At 36.0% G+C, this 19642-nt stretch overlaps 1 long non-coding RNA gene across 5 annotated transcripts in view; it reads left to right on the top strand.

The window, feature by feature from the left end:
• The window catches only part of LOC131610699 (uncharacterized), a 48700-nt gene extending 29058 nt beyond the window's left edge, over positions 1–19642 (top strand). For 4 of the 5 annotated variants that reach the window (XR_009286563.1, XR_009286570.1, XR_009286562.1 and 1 more), the window contains one exon: positions 1–19642. This exon is cut by the window's left edge. This is a non-coding gene — a long non-coding RNA (uncharacterized LOC131610699). The other variant, XR_009286558.1, reaches the window with a different exon arrangement.

Below are 19642 nucleotides of genomic sequence, written 5' to 3'. Positions count from 1 at the left end.
TTGCAGCTTAGCAATGATGAGAGACTAGTATGCTATTTATAATAAAACCTAACATACTAACTAATGGGCTTTTTCAGCAAGGTCCATTACACAAGCCAACTTAATAAACAAGCTAACTTAACAAATTAGGGTTTAAACATCTAAAACCTAATTTAACATGCTAACAACCCTAGCATCTTCGACATCTGCATGCTAGACCCATCTTCGACTACAGCATGCACACTTCGACAGCAGCATGTGAACAATCCTTCGACTTCATGCTTAATTCTGTCGAACCAAGAAGCTACCCTTCGACAATACTAGAGTTCGATCCAATATCTCACAAATCTCCACCTTGGACCTAACTCTACAACGTCAAGGAACAAACTAGCTTTCTTCATGCAGCTTTATCAACTGCATACAGTGGAAAAACTTGCAACTCGGCAATGTCTTGGTGATCATATCAGCAGCATTGTCTTCAGTCGAAACCTTCAGCACTTTGACTTCTCAACGCTCGATTACTCCTCTGACGAAATGCAGCCTCACATCAATGTGCTTAGTCTGCTCATGATAGGCTGAATTCTTCGACAGGTGTATTGCACTTTGACTATCACATTTAACAGTGATACCTCGACCTTGAAGTTTTAGCTCCTTCGCAAAACCTTCAAGCCACAATGCTTCTTTCACAGCTTCAGTTAGGGAAATATACTCCGCTTCAGTGGTTGATAGAGCAACAACCTTCTGAAGTGTTGCTTTCCAACTAATTGCAGTGCCAAACATAGTGAAAATATATTCAGAAATAGATTTTCTGGAATCCATACAACCTGCATAATCAGAGTCGACATATCCTTCTATTACTGCTTTACTATCTTCACCCAAGGCTCCACCATAAATTAGGACTCTATTCAGAGACCCATTTATGTACCTTAAAATCCACTTCAATGCTTGCCAGTGAGTCTTTCCAGGATTCTCCATGTACCTGCTTACAAGACTTACTGCGTAAGCTCTGTCGGGTCTAGTACAAACTATAGCATACATCAAAGAACCAACTATATTAGCATACGGAATGCTATTCATATAGGCTCTTTCGACATCAGTACTGCGACACTGATCAATACTCAGCTTGAATTGAGGGTTTGTTGGAGTCACAACTGGCTTCGAATTCGACATACCAAACTTTTCAAGAATCTTCCGTAGATATGCCTTTTGAGATAAGCATAACTTCGACTTCTTTTTATCTCTTCGAATGTCAATTCCAAGAATCCTGGAAGCAGCTCCCAGATCCTTCATATCGAACTCCTTATTGAGTTCAGCCTTCACCCTCGTCACATCTTCAACATTGTTGCTTGCTATGAGAATATCATCCACATAAAGCAACAAAATAACAAATGAATTACCAGATCGAAATCTGAAGTAAACGCAGTGGTCGAACTGACTTCTAATGAAACTTATGCGTGCCATGAACTTGTCGAATCTCCTATTCCACTGTCGAGGAGATTGTTTCAGCCCATACAAAGATCTCTTTAACTTGCACACATAATCTTTCTTCCCCTTTTCGACATACCCTTTAGGTTGCCTCATCAGGATCGTTTCATCTAGATCACCATACAAGAACGCAGTCTTCATCCATCTGTTCCAGTTCAAGATCGAACTGTGCCACCATGGCAAGCAACATTCGAATGGACCTATGCTTCACAACAGGAGAAAACACATCATTGAAGTCGACACCTTCTTTCTGAGTGAAATCCCTTGCAACTAACCTTGCCTTGTATCTTTTCGACGTCACTCCTTCAATTCCTTCCTTAACTTTGAAAATCCATTTACAGCTGACTAACCTTGCCCCAACAGGTTTCTTGATCAGTTCCCAAGTATGATTATCATGAAGATATTTCATCTCATCATCCATGGCCTTCAGCCATTCAGTCTTATTTCGACTCCTGATAACTTCCTTATAGTCTCTAGGTTCTTCGTCTAGAACCTCACTTGCAGAGATTAAGGCATAAGCTATAAGATCTGCATATCCAAGTCTCTGAGGTGGCTTGGTGACTCTTCTCGACCTATCTCTCGACAATAGGTAGTCATCGTCAGTTTCCTCAACTTCAGCATCTTCTGCTTCTTCTTCATCTGGGATATGCAATTCAGCATCAACATGCTCCACCTCAACAGGAATCTCTACCTGTTCCATCTCTTCGTCAGATGTTTCTGTACTTCGACCAACATCATCAGTTTTCTTAAAAGCCATTTCAGCTTCATTGAAAACTACATCTCGACTGGTGATACACCTCCTGTGACCTGGCTCTAGGCACCATAGCCTATAAGCTTTGACTCCTTCAGGGTATCCCATGAACATGCATTTCAGAGCTCTATGTTCGACCTTGTCTTGCCTAATGTGAGTATAGGCTACGCAGCCAAATACTCTCAGTTTGTCGAGATCTGGTGGATGTCCCGATCAAACTTCTTCAGGTGTCTTCATATCTAACGCTGTCGAAGGACATCTGTTTATCAGATATGTTGCTGTCGAAACAACCTCAGCCCAGAACACCTTTGTTAACCCCGCACTAGTCAATATGCATCTGACTCTCTCCAAAATAGTTCGATTAAATCTTTCAGCCAAACCATTTTGCTGTGGAGTACCTGCAGTAGTTCTATGCCTTGCAATACCAGAGGCAGCACAAAAACTGTCGAATGCCTCATTGCAAAATTCAAGGCCATTGTCGGTTCTCAACCTCTTGACCTTTCTGCCAGTCTGATTTTCAACCAGAGTCTTCCAACTTTTGAAATTCTCAAAAGTTTCATCCTTAGTCTTCTGGATGAATACCCATAATTTTCTGGAATAATCATCTACTATGGATAGAAAATACCTTGCTCTTGAATGTGATGGACACCTTGCAGGCCCCCAAAGATCAACATGGATGTAATCAAGGGATCCATGTGTTCTTTGTTTGCCTTTGTTGAACTTCACTCTGCAAGATTTTCCAAGTACACAGGGTTCACAAAACTTCAGCTTTTCGACTTTGTCTCCACCAAGCAGATTTTGTTTCCCTAATTCGACCAGACCCCTTTCACTGACATGGCCCAATCTCATGTGCCAGATTTCTGTCTTCGACAAAGGTTTCGTGGATACAACATTTGTCGAACCACTTACAACTTCAGCCTCAAGGGTATACAAGTCTTGTTTCTTCACGCCTCTCAAGACTTCCTTCGAACCCTTCATGACTCTTAGGATACTTTTCTCTCCTTGGAAAACATATCCTTTCTTGTCGAATTCACCAAGAGAAAGCAGATTTCTCTTCAAATCAGGAACATAGCTGACTTCAGTCAACAACCTTATTGACTCATCATGGAGCTTGAATCTCACAGATCCAACACCTGCAATCTTGCAAGCCTTGTTGTTTCCCAACAATACTGATCCACCATCTTGATCACATAATTTCTCGAACAAGTCTTTGTTTGGAGTCATGTGTCAAGTGCAACCTGAATCCATAATCCACTCCTTCTTAGAGTCACTGCTTGAAACCACAAGAACATCAGATGATTCGAAATCATCTTGAACAATGGCAGTGTTGCCATTATCCTTACCTCCATGATATTTCGGGCGTTCAGGGCACACCTTTCTTGTGTGACCCTCCTTCTTACAATGGTAGCAGCGAATGCCAGATGCTTCGCCACCGTAAGACTTCGACTGGCTTTTGCCTTTCTTCTTGTCAAACTTACCATCCTTTCGTAAGAGTTTTCCTTTAACGGCCAAACCTTCGCCAACAGTCGAAGGTTTATGCTCCTTTCGTTCATTCAAGTCCTTAGAGTACAAGGCTGATTGAACTTCTTCAAACGTCAGGGACTCCCTTCCATACAAGAGAGTTTCTTTGAAGTGAGCATGTGATCGAGGCAAAGAACACAATAGTAACAGCGCTTGATCTTCATCATCGATCTTCACATCAATATTTTCAAGATCAAGAATCAGCTTGTTGAACATATCCAACTGCTCAGCCAACACTTTGTCTTCAATCATCTTGAATGAATACAAAGCTTGCTTCAGGTAGAGTCGATTTACCAGCGATTTGGTCATATACAAACTTTCAAGTTTCACCCATAACCCTGATGCCGTCGTCTTCTTTGATACCTGCCGGAGAACCTTATCACCAAGGCTCAACAAAATTGCGCTGTGTGCTTTCTCGATCATATTCGTCTTCTCCGCTGCCGTCAATTCTGCATTCATGGCTGCCTCTCCCTTCAACGCTTCCAAACAACCCTGCTGAACCAGTAGGGCTTTCATCTTCAAGCGCCACAGACCGAAATCATTCACTCTGGTGAACTTTTCAATCTCATACTTTGTTGAAGGCATCTTCTCCACGCTCACCGCACCAATTTGTTGTGAAAAACGATACCAATAACAAAGTATAATAGGGAATTAGAGAGGATAAGAAGAACACAAGAATTGGTTATAACTGCTATTCTTTCACTTTCTCTTAAAACAAGATTACAAGTTTACAAGAATAACAAATAACCTCTCTCCCCCTAAATTAGGATTTGCAGCTTAGCAATGATGAGAGACTAGTATGCTATTTATAATAAAACCTAACATACTAACTAATGGGCTTTTTCAGCAAGGCCCATTACACAAGCCAACTTAATAAATAAGCTAACTTAACAAATTAGGGTTTAAACATCTAAAACCTAATTTAACATGCTAACAACCCTAGCATCTTCGACATCTGCATGCTAGACCCATCTTCGACTACAGCATGCACACTTCGACACCAGCATGTGAACAATCCTTCGACTTCATGCTTAACTCTGTCGAACCGTCGAACCAAGAAGCTACCCTTCGACAATACTAGAGTTCGATTCAATATCTCACAAACTTCATAGCAGTTCTCTACCTGAGCTCTAACGGTCATTTAAAACATGTGTATAAATATTTCAACTTTAAACCCATCATTACCTTTTCACATTCTCAAAAGATTTTACCAAAATATACAAGCACTAATGTGCGCAACATATAGTTGCAATAAGAATAAAAATTAATACAATCGAAAGTAAAAAGTAATTTGAATTATTTGATTTGGATTCTGTATCTATAACATTTTTTATTTAGAGGTCTATGGTAAGAATATATAATAGCTTCGGATAAAATAATTTTTGTTTATCTTATGTGAAAGTAGTATTACTGATTTAATTTTATGAGTTATTTTATTTCATGCAATTTTTTTATTTTGTTTTATAAAATTATTTGTGAGGTATATAAAGTGAGAGACGAGAGAATTCAACATTCTCTCCTCTATTTTGTTCTCTTATACAAGCTGAAAGTTAAGTTCTCTCTCTAAAAAGAAGGAAACCTAGTTATAGAGTGATAGACAAGAGAATTCAACATTATCTTCCCTCCTTTTTTGCATTCTAGCACATCAAAAGGAGCGTTATAAGCTTTAATTTAAGGTAAGTTTTCCTCACTCATTCCTCATTACTCGCATTAATTTTTAGTTTGAGCAGAAAGAAAGAACATGTTGCTTAAGAAATGTACTTTCGAATTGAACTCACCTACATTTTTTCGAAAATGTTATTTCGAACTCATCTATTACTGGTTTTAAAAATTATGTTGTTTTGCTTTTTATTAGATATGGTTCACCCAGATATGTTTTTTAAAGTAGTTGTATGTGACGATGTAAAACATGATGTAGCGAAGGTAAATGTTAAACTAGTTGAAGTTAAGGAGGATATTAAACTGAAAAAAGTAAAACATATTGTTAAAGTGATATAAATAGATATTGGTCAATGTTTCATAAATGAACAATTGTATATTACTCGCTAACATATGCTTCAATGGGTCCGCATGATAACCATGAATTTGGGGTTTTGCATTGTAATTGAAAAGCTTGATAATGGTTCTAATATAAGACAAATATTTGTAACCATGATATATAATATGCGAGAGAAGTGGGACATATATTCTCCCAGTTCGAAAGTTGAAACATGATGATACTAGAACGAGAAAGAGTGGTTGTCTGTTTAAGCTGCGCGGATATTGTAGCATCGATGGGATGTGAAAATTTAATGTGCTTTTTGGAATACATAATGAATTACAAACAAAGTTAACCGGTCGTCCCATTGTATGTCGTTTTAAATCGAAGGAGAAGGAAATTGTTTCAAACACGTCTTTAATCAGAGTGGCGTCTAAAAACATACTTGTAGATTTAAAACAGAAACACAAGCAGGTATACAATCAGCATTATAGAAACATGGCGATAGGGGTCTAAGATTCAAAATTCAAAATGCAACTTTTGAAATTTTGGATGAATACTACTATGTTTTTAGGTACGGAGTATGTGATGATAAAGTTAATGTTCATCGCATTTTTTGGACTCATCTCGGAAGAATCAAGTTGATTAACACATTTCTTATTGTCATCATTATTGAATATTGATGCAACGTACAAGACCAACAAGTATATGTTTTTGTTTTTTGAAATTATTGGTGTTACTTCTATGAAGGAGATTTTTTCAGTGAGATTTACATTTTTGAAATTCAAAAAAGAGGCCAACGTTACATGGGCCTTGGAGGTGTGCAAGACTTTGTTGGAGGATCAAGAAAATATGTCGAAGCTAATTGTCACCGATTAAGACATTGCACTAATGAATTTGGTTGCAAAGGTGTTTCTTACTTTCTACGCATTACTTTTTCAAAATCACATTACAAAAAATGTGAGGAGTCAGCTAAAACCTAATGTAGGCACCAAATAAATCAAGGGTGCATATTGGAAAAATGGTCAAAGCAAGTACGGTGGCAGAAAAGATTATGGGTGCATGGTCTGATATATTAAATTCATCCATGGAAGAATTGTATGTTGCTTTCGAAGTGCAATTTAGTAGCATGTGTGTCTGATATCCAGATTTTAAAAATACGTTAAGAGTAGTATTCTGGACTAAGTGAAGGAAAAGAATGTTTGTGCATGAACCGATCAGGTTAGACACCTCGATACTATAACGATTTACAAACTTGAATCAGGGCATGCGACGTAGAAGAAATGGTTGGGTGATAGTAAGGGTGATTTCTATAAAGATTGGGATGGTGTGAATCATATTCTTCAAAACCAGCATTAAAAAATTCAAACCACTTGTAGTCGAGGCATAACGGTGCAAGAACATGGATTCAAAGACAATATTATCTATTTACAATTGGTTGGATGTGTATCTTGGTCGGCGTTGAATTTCATATTTCACGAAGCGAAGCTAGCTGAATAGACAGGTACAGATTTAGCAAAGTACACTTGTTCAATTCAAAGTGCATGTGTTCCTTGTCGTAGTAGTAAGGCACCGTTTTTAAATGGATGTCCTGAAATAGGCCACCTGATAACAAGTATGTATGTCAGAGTGTGTATCAATCTGATAAGACATGAGTTATTGGAGATATTTTTTCTATTACGCAGTAGTCCATCTTAAAACAATAATGGACGCATCATATACATATGGTTTCTTTTAAAGGGTTTATACTTTGTTTAGGTTTATTTTGAAACCTGGGTGTCCAATCTCTATTACATTGATCGAGTGGACGACGCATTCAACAATTGAGGTGGAAATTTGGCTGGTAGAGTTCACAAAACTCATGAAGTTTGAAAGAGAATCAAATAAGAAAGAGTCGAAGGCAGGACCAATTGTAGATTTATGCGGTACTGGATCTTTTGATGCATTTTGGATTGTAATCAATACATCTTTTGTATTATTAATTTTGAAATAATATAATACATATTAATTTTATGGTTTTCTTTTTGTTTACGATGCATGTGCATATTTATAAAGATTTTGGATTTTTTTCTAGTTCAGTGAAGTTTTTAGAAATGTGACCCTGAAGTCACCCTTTTTATAACTAAACGTGTGATTTACTCAGACATGTGACTCCGAACTCACAATTTTTATATTTTTTTTGCATATGCCTTTTCAAATTTTTATCTGATACATGATAAGAATTTTGTGGTCCAAAGTTACCCAATACTTGTATAAATATGGTGTGTCTCAACCTTGCTGCATTAAAACACTAAAACCAGAGAAAATGACTTCTTATCTCCACCTTGTATTTGTGTATTTCAATAGTTAGAAACCACCTCTTCTGTTTAGGGTCACTGAGGAAACATCACTTGCATATCTGATATCCAAACTGAATATTCTGCTACGCTTTTTAAAAAATTGCAGAGTTGTCAAGCTCGAGTATCGCTCACCATTTGACAACGAAGAGAATATTCATTTCACCAACATTTAACTGAAGACGAGTGAAGATGTAAAGGTTATATAGAGTATTTTCTCCGTTATGAATCAAAGGGTCTTATTGAAGTGGATGCGAAGATTCAAAGATCCGTCGAGGATATAATATTATGTTGCGACTTTCCAATGAAATAGTTATTTGATGTGAATTTTATTTCGTGATTATCTATGTAATGAAATGTTGGTGTTGGTATGTTTTTTATTTTAAAGTCATGTTTCCATTTATGCTTGTTTGGTTGAGTTCTGGAAGAAGGTCTTGCTCGGAGATGCATCTCTAAACATCATTAAAATTACTTACGAGATGCATCTCCGATTTTGTTGTGAAAAAATGGTTTTTGGTGTGTCCGGATATTAGGGAAGACAAATGGACATGCCCGGCCCATTTAGGTCCGTCCCACAAAAGCCGCAAAAAATGGGTCGAGACAGGCCTAGTTAAGGGTGCGAGCCTAAAACCTTGATCTGTCCCATAAAAAAGTGAGGGTGAGACAAACTAAGCCCGCGGGCACTATACCTTTTAACTTTTAAGCCTCAAAGTAAAAAAAATTATTTTAATTTTTATGCCCGCATAAAAAACGGGTGGGGCTGTGTCATTAAAGGGTGAGGGTATAAGACTTTGACCCGCCCTGCACTAAAGTGTGGGCAATACGAATATGTCCAATGGGTCGGACCCGTTTTGTCACCCCTATCAAAGATCCATCTCTGAAAATTGAGACATTTTAAGAATTTTGCATAGAACCTGGGAAATGTATAAGGGTAGGATGAAAATTTGTCTAGAGATATGGCTTGTGTTTTGTTTATAGGTGGGGGCGATTCTCATCGTACTATCCGATTTTGTAGGGATGAGTTAAGTCCAACTCAAATTTTGAGATGGTATCAAAGCATATCCTAAATATATTGTTAGACTTTCCACATCGTCCATGCTTCAGACTCATTAGCATGTAATATTATAGTATGTGTATATTTTTACAACATCAAGATTGTAACATATTTAGAAATTACATTCATTCACAAAAGCTCCATCAAATTCTCTTCTTTTTTTTTTTTTGCTCTTATGCTTTGTTTGATTCTTACAAGAAATTGTGAAGAGAGAAATAGGTAAGAGAGAGTAAGGGAAGAGAGAAATTGATAAGAAATAAAGTAGATTTAAGTTATTGTTTGGTAGAATAGAAAGAAAGGTGAAATAGAGAAGAGGGAAGTAGAATAATTTATGAATTTACAAAAATACTTTATCAAGAATTAATTAAACAGTTGATTGATTTATTGGACACTTCTTAAATATTTACTATATTCATTGGTAAATTTAAAATTTTATTATATTTTAATATAAATTAATTAATTAAACCACCAGCTCTTTTATTCACTTTATTTCCTTTTATGTTATTATTCCAAAAGGTGAATTCTTATCTACCCAACTCAAAAAGGTAGGTAAAGTTACCTTCTGTGTAAAATGTCTTGAAAACAACAATCAATTGTAATATTTAATAAATAATTAATTGTGTTAAAATTAGATGGCATTATATAATTGGTCGAATGTACATTACCCAACTTTTTGTGATGGGTAGAGAAGTTGTCCCCTTCCAAAAATGTATTATTCATTCTCCAACTGTTGCCAACTTCACCTTAGTAATACAAAATTTTATTTAAAAAATTTAATTGTTACTATTGTTAGTAGTATTATATAAATAAAAATAAATGTAGCACTAAAGTGTCAGTGTGAAAGTGTGAAAGAATGACAATAAAGTTTTGTAGTTAAAAAACAAAGGACAAATATGGAAAGGACAAATAAAAGAGTGGTTTATGCTACTTTCTTTGCAAATTTTCGGAGAAACAAAAAGGTGGTAGGAACCACCATAATCTATTCTCTCTTCTGTGTTTCATAGCAGGAGAAGCTGCAATTTCTCGCCCCTCTCTCTTCGCTACCCTCTCTCTTCTGCATTTCCCTTAAACCAAACACACTGTTAGCTAGTGTTTATTGGTTTGAGTTTAATATATAAATATTAATTTTTTAAAATAGATAAAATTTAAATGATAATAGTTTGATTCAATTATGTATTTATAGATTTTAAAGTTATTTATGATTATTTAAAAAATCATTGAATCCCAAAAGATAAAAAGAACTATTTAAAAAATGTAGATGGTTTTAAAAGATAAACACCAATTTTCTAAAGCAAAATTAAAAAATTAAAATTTTAAGAATAAATTATAAACGCCAATACTTTTTTTGTTTATTAACATTTAAAAGTGTTTAAGTGCTAAGAAAAATATAAGAAATAATGTTTAGCATTACCTCAAACCATCACTAAACATAAAAAAATAAATAATAATAATAACAATGACAATTTGAACAGTCATAATTCCAAATACGAGAAGGTTAGTAATTGTGACCTCAAACACTAAAATCAAAATTCTTTTCATATGACGTTTAAGTATAAGCACAAATTCCTACGACCAACATAATTCTTTTTAGTATGTTTTGTCCAACTCGCATATTTCTTGAAAACGATTTTCCTATTGGCCAACCATCCCAAAGGTTCTCCAAGTTGAGTATGACAATTATGAAGTCTTCATGATATGGGTTACCGAAAAAAGGTCAATTGTGGAGTCTTCATAATATGGTTACCGAAAAGAAGTTGCATTTGTTTCTATGTACGGAATGAGTCGTTAACTCTTATGCTTCTCTATTCACCATGCAGTCACAAACAACCTTAGGATTTCTCTAGTTCTACTGTGGGTTCGATCTATAATTTATCTAGAGTTGTTCGTTGTTCTTACTTGTACTTTGATGTTTATCACCTCGTTTGATTCATCCTTGGTAATCAATATTTGAATTCTATCTAGCATAACTTACACCTTAGCTCGATAATCTTAAATGCATCCAAAACCGCAAATTTGAGGGCTTAAGAAGTACACTTCCAACCGCTACCATAAATGTACATTTGGTCCTATACAGAAAAAGGCAACTAAGAGACCTATGTTAGCACAAAAGTTATTTGAGAAAAATTATTCTATCGGATATTATTTTTTCCCTTCCTCTGCACGACTCCATGAGATGACATTTCCCATTAAGTCATATTGAGGACAAGAAAAGGATGCTAACCTTTAGAACGACAGACAAACTTCCTACCCAAATAACTCATAGACTTGACTTAAAGGCCGAATAAAATTGACCTGCTATGATACCAAATTGTAAAACCTAAGTAGAAAGAAAATAGGATATTTTTTTCAATGCGGAAATATTTCTTAAAATGGAGCTCGGATTTCACTAATTTTTTTTTTTTCAAATAACTTTATAGTTCAAAGAGACTTATTAATTAAAACATGCCACTTAAAAGAAAGTTTGATAATATTTTACAATCCAGTATTTTTGAAAGCAAAATCATAAAATATAATTTTAAATCTAGACTATGTTGTGATTTGACTCCAATGGACCCAAAGTAAAATCTTATGCCTAAAAAATAATCAGCACAGTGGGATAATATATTACAATCTTAATGAGGTTTCAAAGAGGGATAAAATATAGTATGCCACATTTAATAATACAATTGTAGAAATAGTCCTAAAAAATTAGGATAAGATAAAACAATCAGGATAAATTATAAGTCTATTTTAAACTCATTTACTAACCGAACGCCTAGATTTTGCCTTTACACTGAAACTTAATTTGACCATGTTTATCCCATAGTTCTTATAATTCTCATACACATACGTAGATCTAACACAATATATAATATCTTTTTAATTTTATTTCTAAATACCATTGAGCGTGAGTGTACTAAAAGAAATTTTCTTCCTAGTGAAGTGAGACATGTAAATCACAATAGACATTCTTTATGTTTGCGTACCTTCACAACTCTATCTCACACATTATTAAACTTCTTTAATTTCCTGTATAAAAAATTAGTACTTGTAGCGCTAATAGTCACCTTATTTTATTTACTTGCTAGCCAGTGAAGTGAGATATATAAGTAGCAAACAATCATTATTTTTTATCCTACCTTCACATATCTACCCAACAATGTCTTATTATATTATACTTATTTCTACTTAAATGCATAAAGTGTGATTTTAATTAATCACCCTAATGATTAGTTACTAGATCAAGATTCATAAACATGATCCACTTTTAAAATTATAACTAAATCTAATAAATTATGTATAGTTTTTAATGATAAAAGTTCTACTCCTAAATTACTTCTGTAAGATGATTTATGAACACAATATTGGCAATATGTCAAATACTTCAATTGTAGAATTTTAAAATAGTAGTTAAACTTACAGCTCAGTTTTCTCAGTTATACCACAACCAAAATGAGACAAATTAAAGTTCGCAGTTATACCACAACTAAAATGAAACGAATTAAAGTCTATTTCGTATTAAATTTTCTCTGGTTTCTAATGTTTCAAGTTTTACTCTTAAAAGAAATGTGTAACTAAATGTTTAAGTAAATCACTAACAGGGCATACCAATCACAAGTTGAAGAATTTACATCCTATCTATTCTATTATTAATCCCATATAAGATATCAGTGGCGGAGCCAGGAATTTTATGCAGTCTGGGCAAAATTTTTACACCATTGATTATTCATTTGTTTTAATTTTCACACCTTATTTTTACTAATTTTGCCCCTAATTTGCCCCGGATTTTATCTAAAAATCGACTATTAAATTAGGGGAGTACAAAGAAAATAGGGGTTGAGCCCGGGCGCCTGCCCGGGCTAGTTGGGCCTTGGCTCCGCCCCTGTAAGATATAGTACATCTTATGGTTTTATAGTGCCCCCTAACATTTCATAAACATCAAATACATATAGAAAATTTCGAAGGTTAAAAACATTAAATATGGAATGTGCATATTCATTATGTAAAAAAGATCATTCTAACACTATTATGCATGCATCATGATCGATTCATAATCAAAATCATATCTTTTATTTTTACAGCCCTTAATTCGAAAATAATGATGTGTGAGGGATGGGAAGACCTAAACCTAAAAACACTAATAACATCAATAATGTGAACAAATACAAGGTCTTCATTTAATCAAATATAATCAGGATTGGATAATTCTAATATATTCAATTTGTTTGCACAATGATTGCCTTCTATGGTAAAATGTATTGTTAGGAAACAAATTGACACGAATTTTGTCAAATATATGTAATTGATCCATCCATTTAAGAGGCCCAAGGATTATATAAGTTTCTAAATGTTATAATAACCAATTTAAAATATGTTTCTAACTAAAGTTTATTCCACCCTTTATCACATTTGGTCTAAACGGGTTGGCCCTAGCGGGCCTCGAGCTTTTCAGGGCCATGCCCAAAAATCCCAGATTGAATATGGATTCTAATTTTGCTACCTGAGCCCAATCTTGTATGGACTATGGGCTACCCAGCCCTAAATGGACCCATTACAAAAAATAATGAAATAGTCTCCTTATTTTTGTAAGTAACTATGCAATAATACTTGTAGTATGTATTAAATTTCAAATCCAAAACTAGGGTTTCTAAATAATCCATCTAAGTTAACAATTAAAATCTAAAACAACACATTAACTTAATTTAAAATGATCACAATTTATCCAACCTAGCACACAAATTTAAATAACTTGTTCCAACTAGGGGTGGCAAAACGGTCTGTGGCCCGTTGGGCCGGTCCGCGCACCCGCAAAAAATTGGCAAGTTGGGTTGGAGTTTTGGGTCTAGCGCCCACCAAAGTCCGCCCCGCCAAAACCTGTCGCCCATCAAAGTTCGCCTCGCCTATTCGTTCAGCTCGTCTTGCCTTAAGTCTGCCATTTTTAGCTAATTCTAGTAACTCCAATTTTAGATGGTTTTAATTTATACATTTATTTGTAAATATATGTATTATTTTTTAAGTAAAATTTGTTAAAAAGATGCTTTTATAAAAAAATTGTTTTAAAAAGTAAGTGAAAATTTTAATTTAAAGATAAAAAAAACATATTAATCTATTAAAAAACGAAAAAAATATAAATAAAAAATAGGCGAGCAAGCCCGCCGCCCGCCAACCCATCATTTTGGCGGGGCGAGCATGATTTTTATACCCACTTCACTTGGCGGACTTGCCCACCCCACTCTCTTTTTGGCGGGCTTAAGTCGGGGCGGGCGACCCGTTTTGCCGCTGTTGCACCCCAAAATTTGTCCTCTTTCTCTGTGCTATAAGTTTTAAAAGACGTTTATTTCGTCGCTTGAAAATCAGAAAAGTTATAAAGAGTTTCTTATGCATGATGTGTGCGATCGTTAATTCAACTGGCATTCATTGAATTTCATAGTGAAGTGTTCTTATGTGCTTTAATTTTTATCTTCATCAAAGGAGTTCTCCAAGCCTTATGGTTATGTTAAAGTCTTTTGTTGAGGAAGTACCTTTGTCAGGACATGATATATGACTTAAGAATTCATTTCAATCGATGCATCCTCGTTCTTTCAAATTGTTTGGTTGTTTGAAGTCTAAGCCACTTGCGGTTTGATAATTAAATACGAGTTTTCGTCTAAAGAATTGGATCCATTGGTGATTTCTAAAGGCCGTGAGTTCATGTTTGTTCAGGATGTTAAGTTTTGGTGCCCACAAGGATTTATTGGTGTTCACATTACAAGGCTAAGGCGTACATGTTTATGCATCAAAAGGATTCGTTCAAGTATTGATACAATTTCTTCCGAATTCATTCAATCATTCATTCGTTCAAGTTCTACACATTTTGGTGTTAATCATCATTCAAGTTTTCATACATTTCAACTTTCATTCAAAACTCATTACAAAAAAAATCATGTTATTACATTCAACTTCATTCACAAAACCCTTTCAAATTTCTATCCAATGTTCATTACAAAGCCCACTAAAAAAATTTCCATAGTTCATTGTTCGGATCCTATTTCACTACGCTTCAAATAAACCTATCCCTGCATAAAAACTGGTTCAATCAAACTGAGCTGCAAAAAAGGAAAAACAGAAACCTGCAGCAAAATAAACCAGGTCGGTTCAGAAAGAAGAACAAACCGAACCGTAACACCAAGCCAAAAGAATCAGCATAACAGAATCAGGAAATTAGCAGTAGAAGAAGAACAAAAAAGAAATGAACCGAATGGTAACAAAAGGGGGGGAAGATTCAGAACCAGAGAAGATAACTGAAAATGATAACAAACTCTGCAAAAAGGGATCTCGATCGGAATTCTCAACAATCTTCACAAATCCATCTTCTTCATCTTCTTCACAAATTCAACAAACAACCGTAACAAACCTCCTAAAACTTTTCCAATCTTCATCATCTCTTCTTCGTAAAAAATCATCATCCCCAATCTTTCAATCTTTCTCTCTGGATGCATCACACCTCTAACTAAAATCCTCTTCAAACCTTCTTCAATTTCACCTTCATCAACATCGATTCGACCTTCACAGATTCAAACCTTCATCATTCATCATCTCCATCTTCATCAACATCGAATCTAACCTTCAATTCTCCATCGATTTCACCTGCAAAAAAATCACAAAAAATCTTCAACAAATTCTTCATCACTCTCCCGATTTCATCACAATCATCACCGTATTATCTTGCTCCGTTCAACCTTCAACAAACCTGCAACAACATGATTCATCAATAACCTTCAACCTGCAGAAGAACAAGAAACAAGAAAATCAATTATAACAGAAATCTTCGTGCGGCTTCAATCATCATCAACCATCAATCCTCTTCAGAATCTTTCTCTCTAAACTTCATCGATCTTCAACAACCTTCACGCACATCAATCATCACCATGGCGAAACTGTATCTCCAAGCGTAACTTTCACGATACCTGCGAGTTCAACTCAACCACGCCGCAATTTCCAGAAACGTTTCGATCTTCATCATCAAATCATCAACAAAACCTGAAACGGAATCGAAATCAACGTTTAATAGCAATAACGTTTCATCATCATCAACACGCGAAATGAAAAGAAGAAGAAAATAGAGTAAGAGCACCGGATGTTGGATTTCTCATCGTCTTCATCGGTCTTGAAGAAGCACAGAACACTGTTCCGAGAAGAGATATGGTCGAGCGAGAGATTAGCTAGGCTGAGCAGAGATCGAGAGAGGTCGAAAGATTGAGGCGAAGAGAACTTGATTCGGAGAGAGTGAGAGGTTGAGCCGCGAGAGAAGCGAATCGGAGAGTTTTTGAGAAAACGAGTCCGGAGAAGAGAGAGCCACCGCACCGTCGCCGTTCGCGGCCATACGAGAGAGGAGAGAGCTTTTCAGGTTCAGTTGAATGGTCATAACTTGACCTAATCCCTCTTTTAATTGTCTTGTTTAATTTGAATTAATGTCAATTAATATAGAGTCTAATTTGGTATTGAATCTGATTAATGTGAATAAAAAACTGATTGAATTGCTGTTAATTGAATCATTAATTTGAAGTGATATAAAAAAATCTGAAAAAATGTGTTGGATCATGATAATAATTATTGTGGATCAATAATCCTTGGGCCCTTCACCGAACTACTATTCGAACCTCCCCTAAGCCCAATCACACTCATTCTTTTTTGTGCTAAATGAACTGAACAAAAACAATGATTCTTTGGGCCTCAATCCCCAGGCCTTGCGCTGACCTTGCTGTCTGCACCCTATTTTCACACTTAAACCCCCTGGCCCATATAAATTCATGCTAGAACTTAGTTTTTTGTTTACATAGTTTTTCTCTACTTCTTTTAGATAATAAAATGACACATAAAAACAATTGTTTTGTTAGACTTTTGTATGTTAAAAATGAACAAAAACATGTATCCTTTTCTTGATTAGAATTTAAATGTTTTGTTTCATAGTGTAGTTCTAATTCTTTGATAAAATACCATGAAAAATACAATATTTGATTAGACTTTTGCATGATAAGAAAAGAATAATAAAAAAACATGTAGTATTTTTTTTGTTAGAATTTTATATTTTTGTACATAGTTTTGTTCTTATTCTTAGATAAAAATGCCCTAAAAAAACAATTTAATCTTGTTAGACTTTTGTTTAGGATTTATTTATAATTTAATTTCTCTTATTTTCTATGGTCGGTGCATGCTTCCTTGTTCTTACTGATTTGGTTGTTGAGATGTGCGAGGTACTTCGAGAAAGCCTTCGATTGCGATTCGACTTACTTTGTGTCCCACTTTATTTGTGGGACACGAATTCGCTTCCAGTGCGATTGATTTGAGTCGTGTTCCACTTTATTTGTGGGACACGAACTTATTCCCGATACGATTCACCTGATCTCTCATTCATTGAGATGTATATTCTTGAATTGTCTGGCTTGTGTTCTCTTGCAGGTTTGTATGGTTATGCTCGACGTGTACCACATGTCGCTCGTGATTTATTTTCACGACGACACTTTCTGACTCGCTTTGCTTGATGATGGTTTACGCGAAGTACTTCGGACTTCTCTGCTTACGCTTGCTAGCTCATTGCGGATTTGCTATCCGTTTGGTATTGTCTCCTTGGCCCTTTTACTTCTTTCTGTACTTTATTGCTTTTCGCATCATCCTATAACATGAGAAGTAGGACCTAGACATGCATCTGGCCAAGCCCTCGAAAGAGGCTCTGTTTTTGTTGGTATGTTTACATTTGTGCTTTGCGGCAGGGAGTCACGGTGTAATAAGTCCTATATGGCACTCCGTTAAGTCCTCTTGGAAGGCACGCGGAAAGGGTTAGCAATCAACCCCCGCCCAGTCTCATCGAGTTTGTTCAGTATGCGCACGCTACGCGTGGCTCGCTTCTGAACCTGCACAAGATCTTGTTATTGAGTATGTCAGGAAAAGGGTTCATGCAGCCGGACCCCCGCCTTTCCTATAGGTCGCGTCGCTCGACGTTGATGCTCGGTGTACGCACGCACCGTCTTCCTTTACGATCCGTGACGGCTTGGTTGCTGAGAGGGATCCGCTCCTCTTGTCTATGGCTCGATCATTTTCGCGAGGTCTAATGCTTGGTTGACTTGGGTCGAGTTGCTCCCCTTGGCTATGGAGGGACCGCTTTTCTACCATTCGGTCAGTACCGTTGGTTTTGTTTGCTTTACGAGCGGAGCTCGTTTGTGTGATATTATTATGTGCTTTCCCTTTTCCCCCGTAGGTTGATAGGCTAGTTTAGACTTGTACCCTTTGTATGATAACATTAGGTAGCAAGCTTTCCCCCTTAGCTTAGGTTTTCCTCATGCATTCTTTAAAACACAAACCACACTCTTTGATTTTCTTTTCTTAAGAGCTTGTTATTTCCGCTCCATTCCCAGCATAAGTCTCCAAAGGTCGAGCAGCGGAGTGTGAATGTAACTTGTTCACCTAAAAAACACAAAACAAACAAAAATTAGTTAGCCGAGCTACGGTAACTCTGATTCTGCAAAACAGATACGTAGGCAGCGGGGTAGGCCCCGTGCGAGCACAATCCTTTCTTTTCCCTATATTCTGCATTCATTTTAGTCCAGATTAGCGTAGTTTTGTTACACACCCATAGATATAGACACTAGCGTGGATACCATCGAGTACGATGGGCGTGAGGGGTGCTAGTACCTTCCCCTCGCGTAACCGACTCCCTTACCCTTTTTCTCTGGTCGTGAGACCGTTGTTTTGTTTTGTGGTTTGCTGGCATTCCCTTCCTTTTCAGGATAAATATGTTAGTGGCGACTCTGTTTATTTTTGCGGTAGCGACAACCACCCTTAGTTTCAACAAGGTTTAAGTTACACATTTCATGCAGGGGTGGCAAAGTGGGCTGCCTGCCCCGCCATATGTCCGCCAAAAAAGAGTGGGACGGACAAGCCTGCCAAGTTGAAATGGGCATACAGACCTATCCCGCCCCGCTAGGTGGTGGGCTTACCCGCCTATTTTTTTTCTTCATTTTTTAAAATAAATTAATAGACTTTTTTTACATTTCAAATTCCATGTTCAAATGTTCGTCATGTCACAAAATAACTTTATTCCAACTTTTAAAAATGTTTCCATACTTTAGTTGTATGGGCCTTTTTGTTTTTTGGTAGTTGGCTTGGAAAACTCTTCTTGGTTAATCTCATTGTCATCAAGATCAATTACATCAGACAAAGCAAATAATGGTAAATGTGGAGTTGCCCTAAATTGCCTAGCATTAACCTTACTATTACTATTAATTTCTACAATTAGAGTAGACACAAATTATAATCCCTACATGTAAATCACCAGAATAACAACAACAAGCATTCGATTCAGATCAACACAAAATCATCCCTAATTTTTTTATAAAATCAACAGAGTCACATCACAATCACAACAACATATAGTTTTGTTAAATCAAAATTTCCCTCTTTCTCTTTTCAGCCATAAAAACTTTTTCTCCCTACTTTCTCTAATTTAAGCTACTAGTCACTAAAACAGCATATTCACAGAAACGAAGACAAAGTCACGAATCAAAAACAACATATTCATAGTC

Source organism: Vicia villosa, linkage group LG6, assembly GCF_029867415.1.
Source record: "Vicia villosa cultivar HV-30 ecotype Madison, WI linkage group LG6, Vvil1.0, whole genome shotgun sequence".
NCBI classification, from domain to species: Eukaryota; Viridiplantae; Streptophyta; class Magnoliopsida; order Fabales; family Fabaceae; genus Vicia; species Vicia villosa.
The sequence above is the reverse complement of the archived record's forward strand: the minus strand, read 5'-3'. Positions and strand labels throughout refer to the sequence as shown.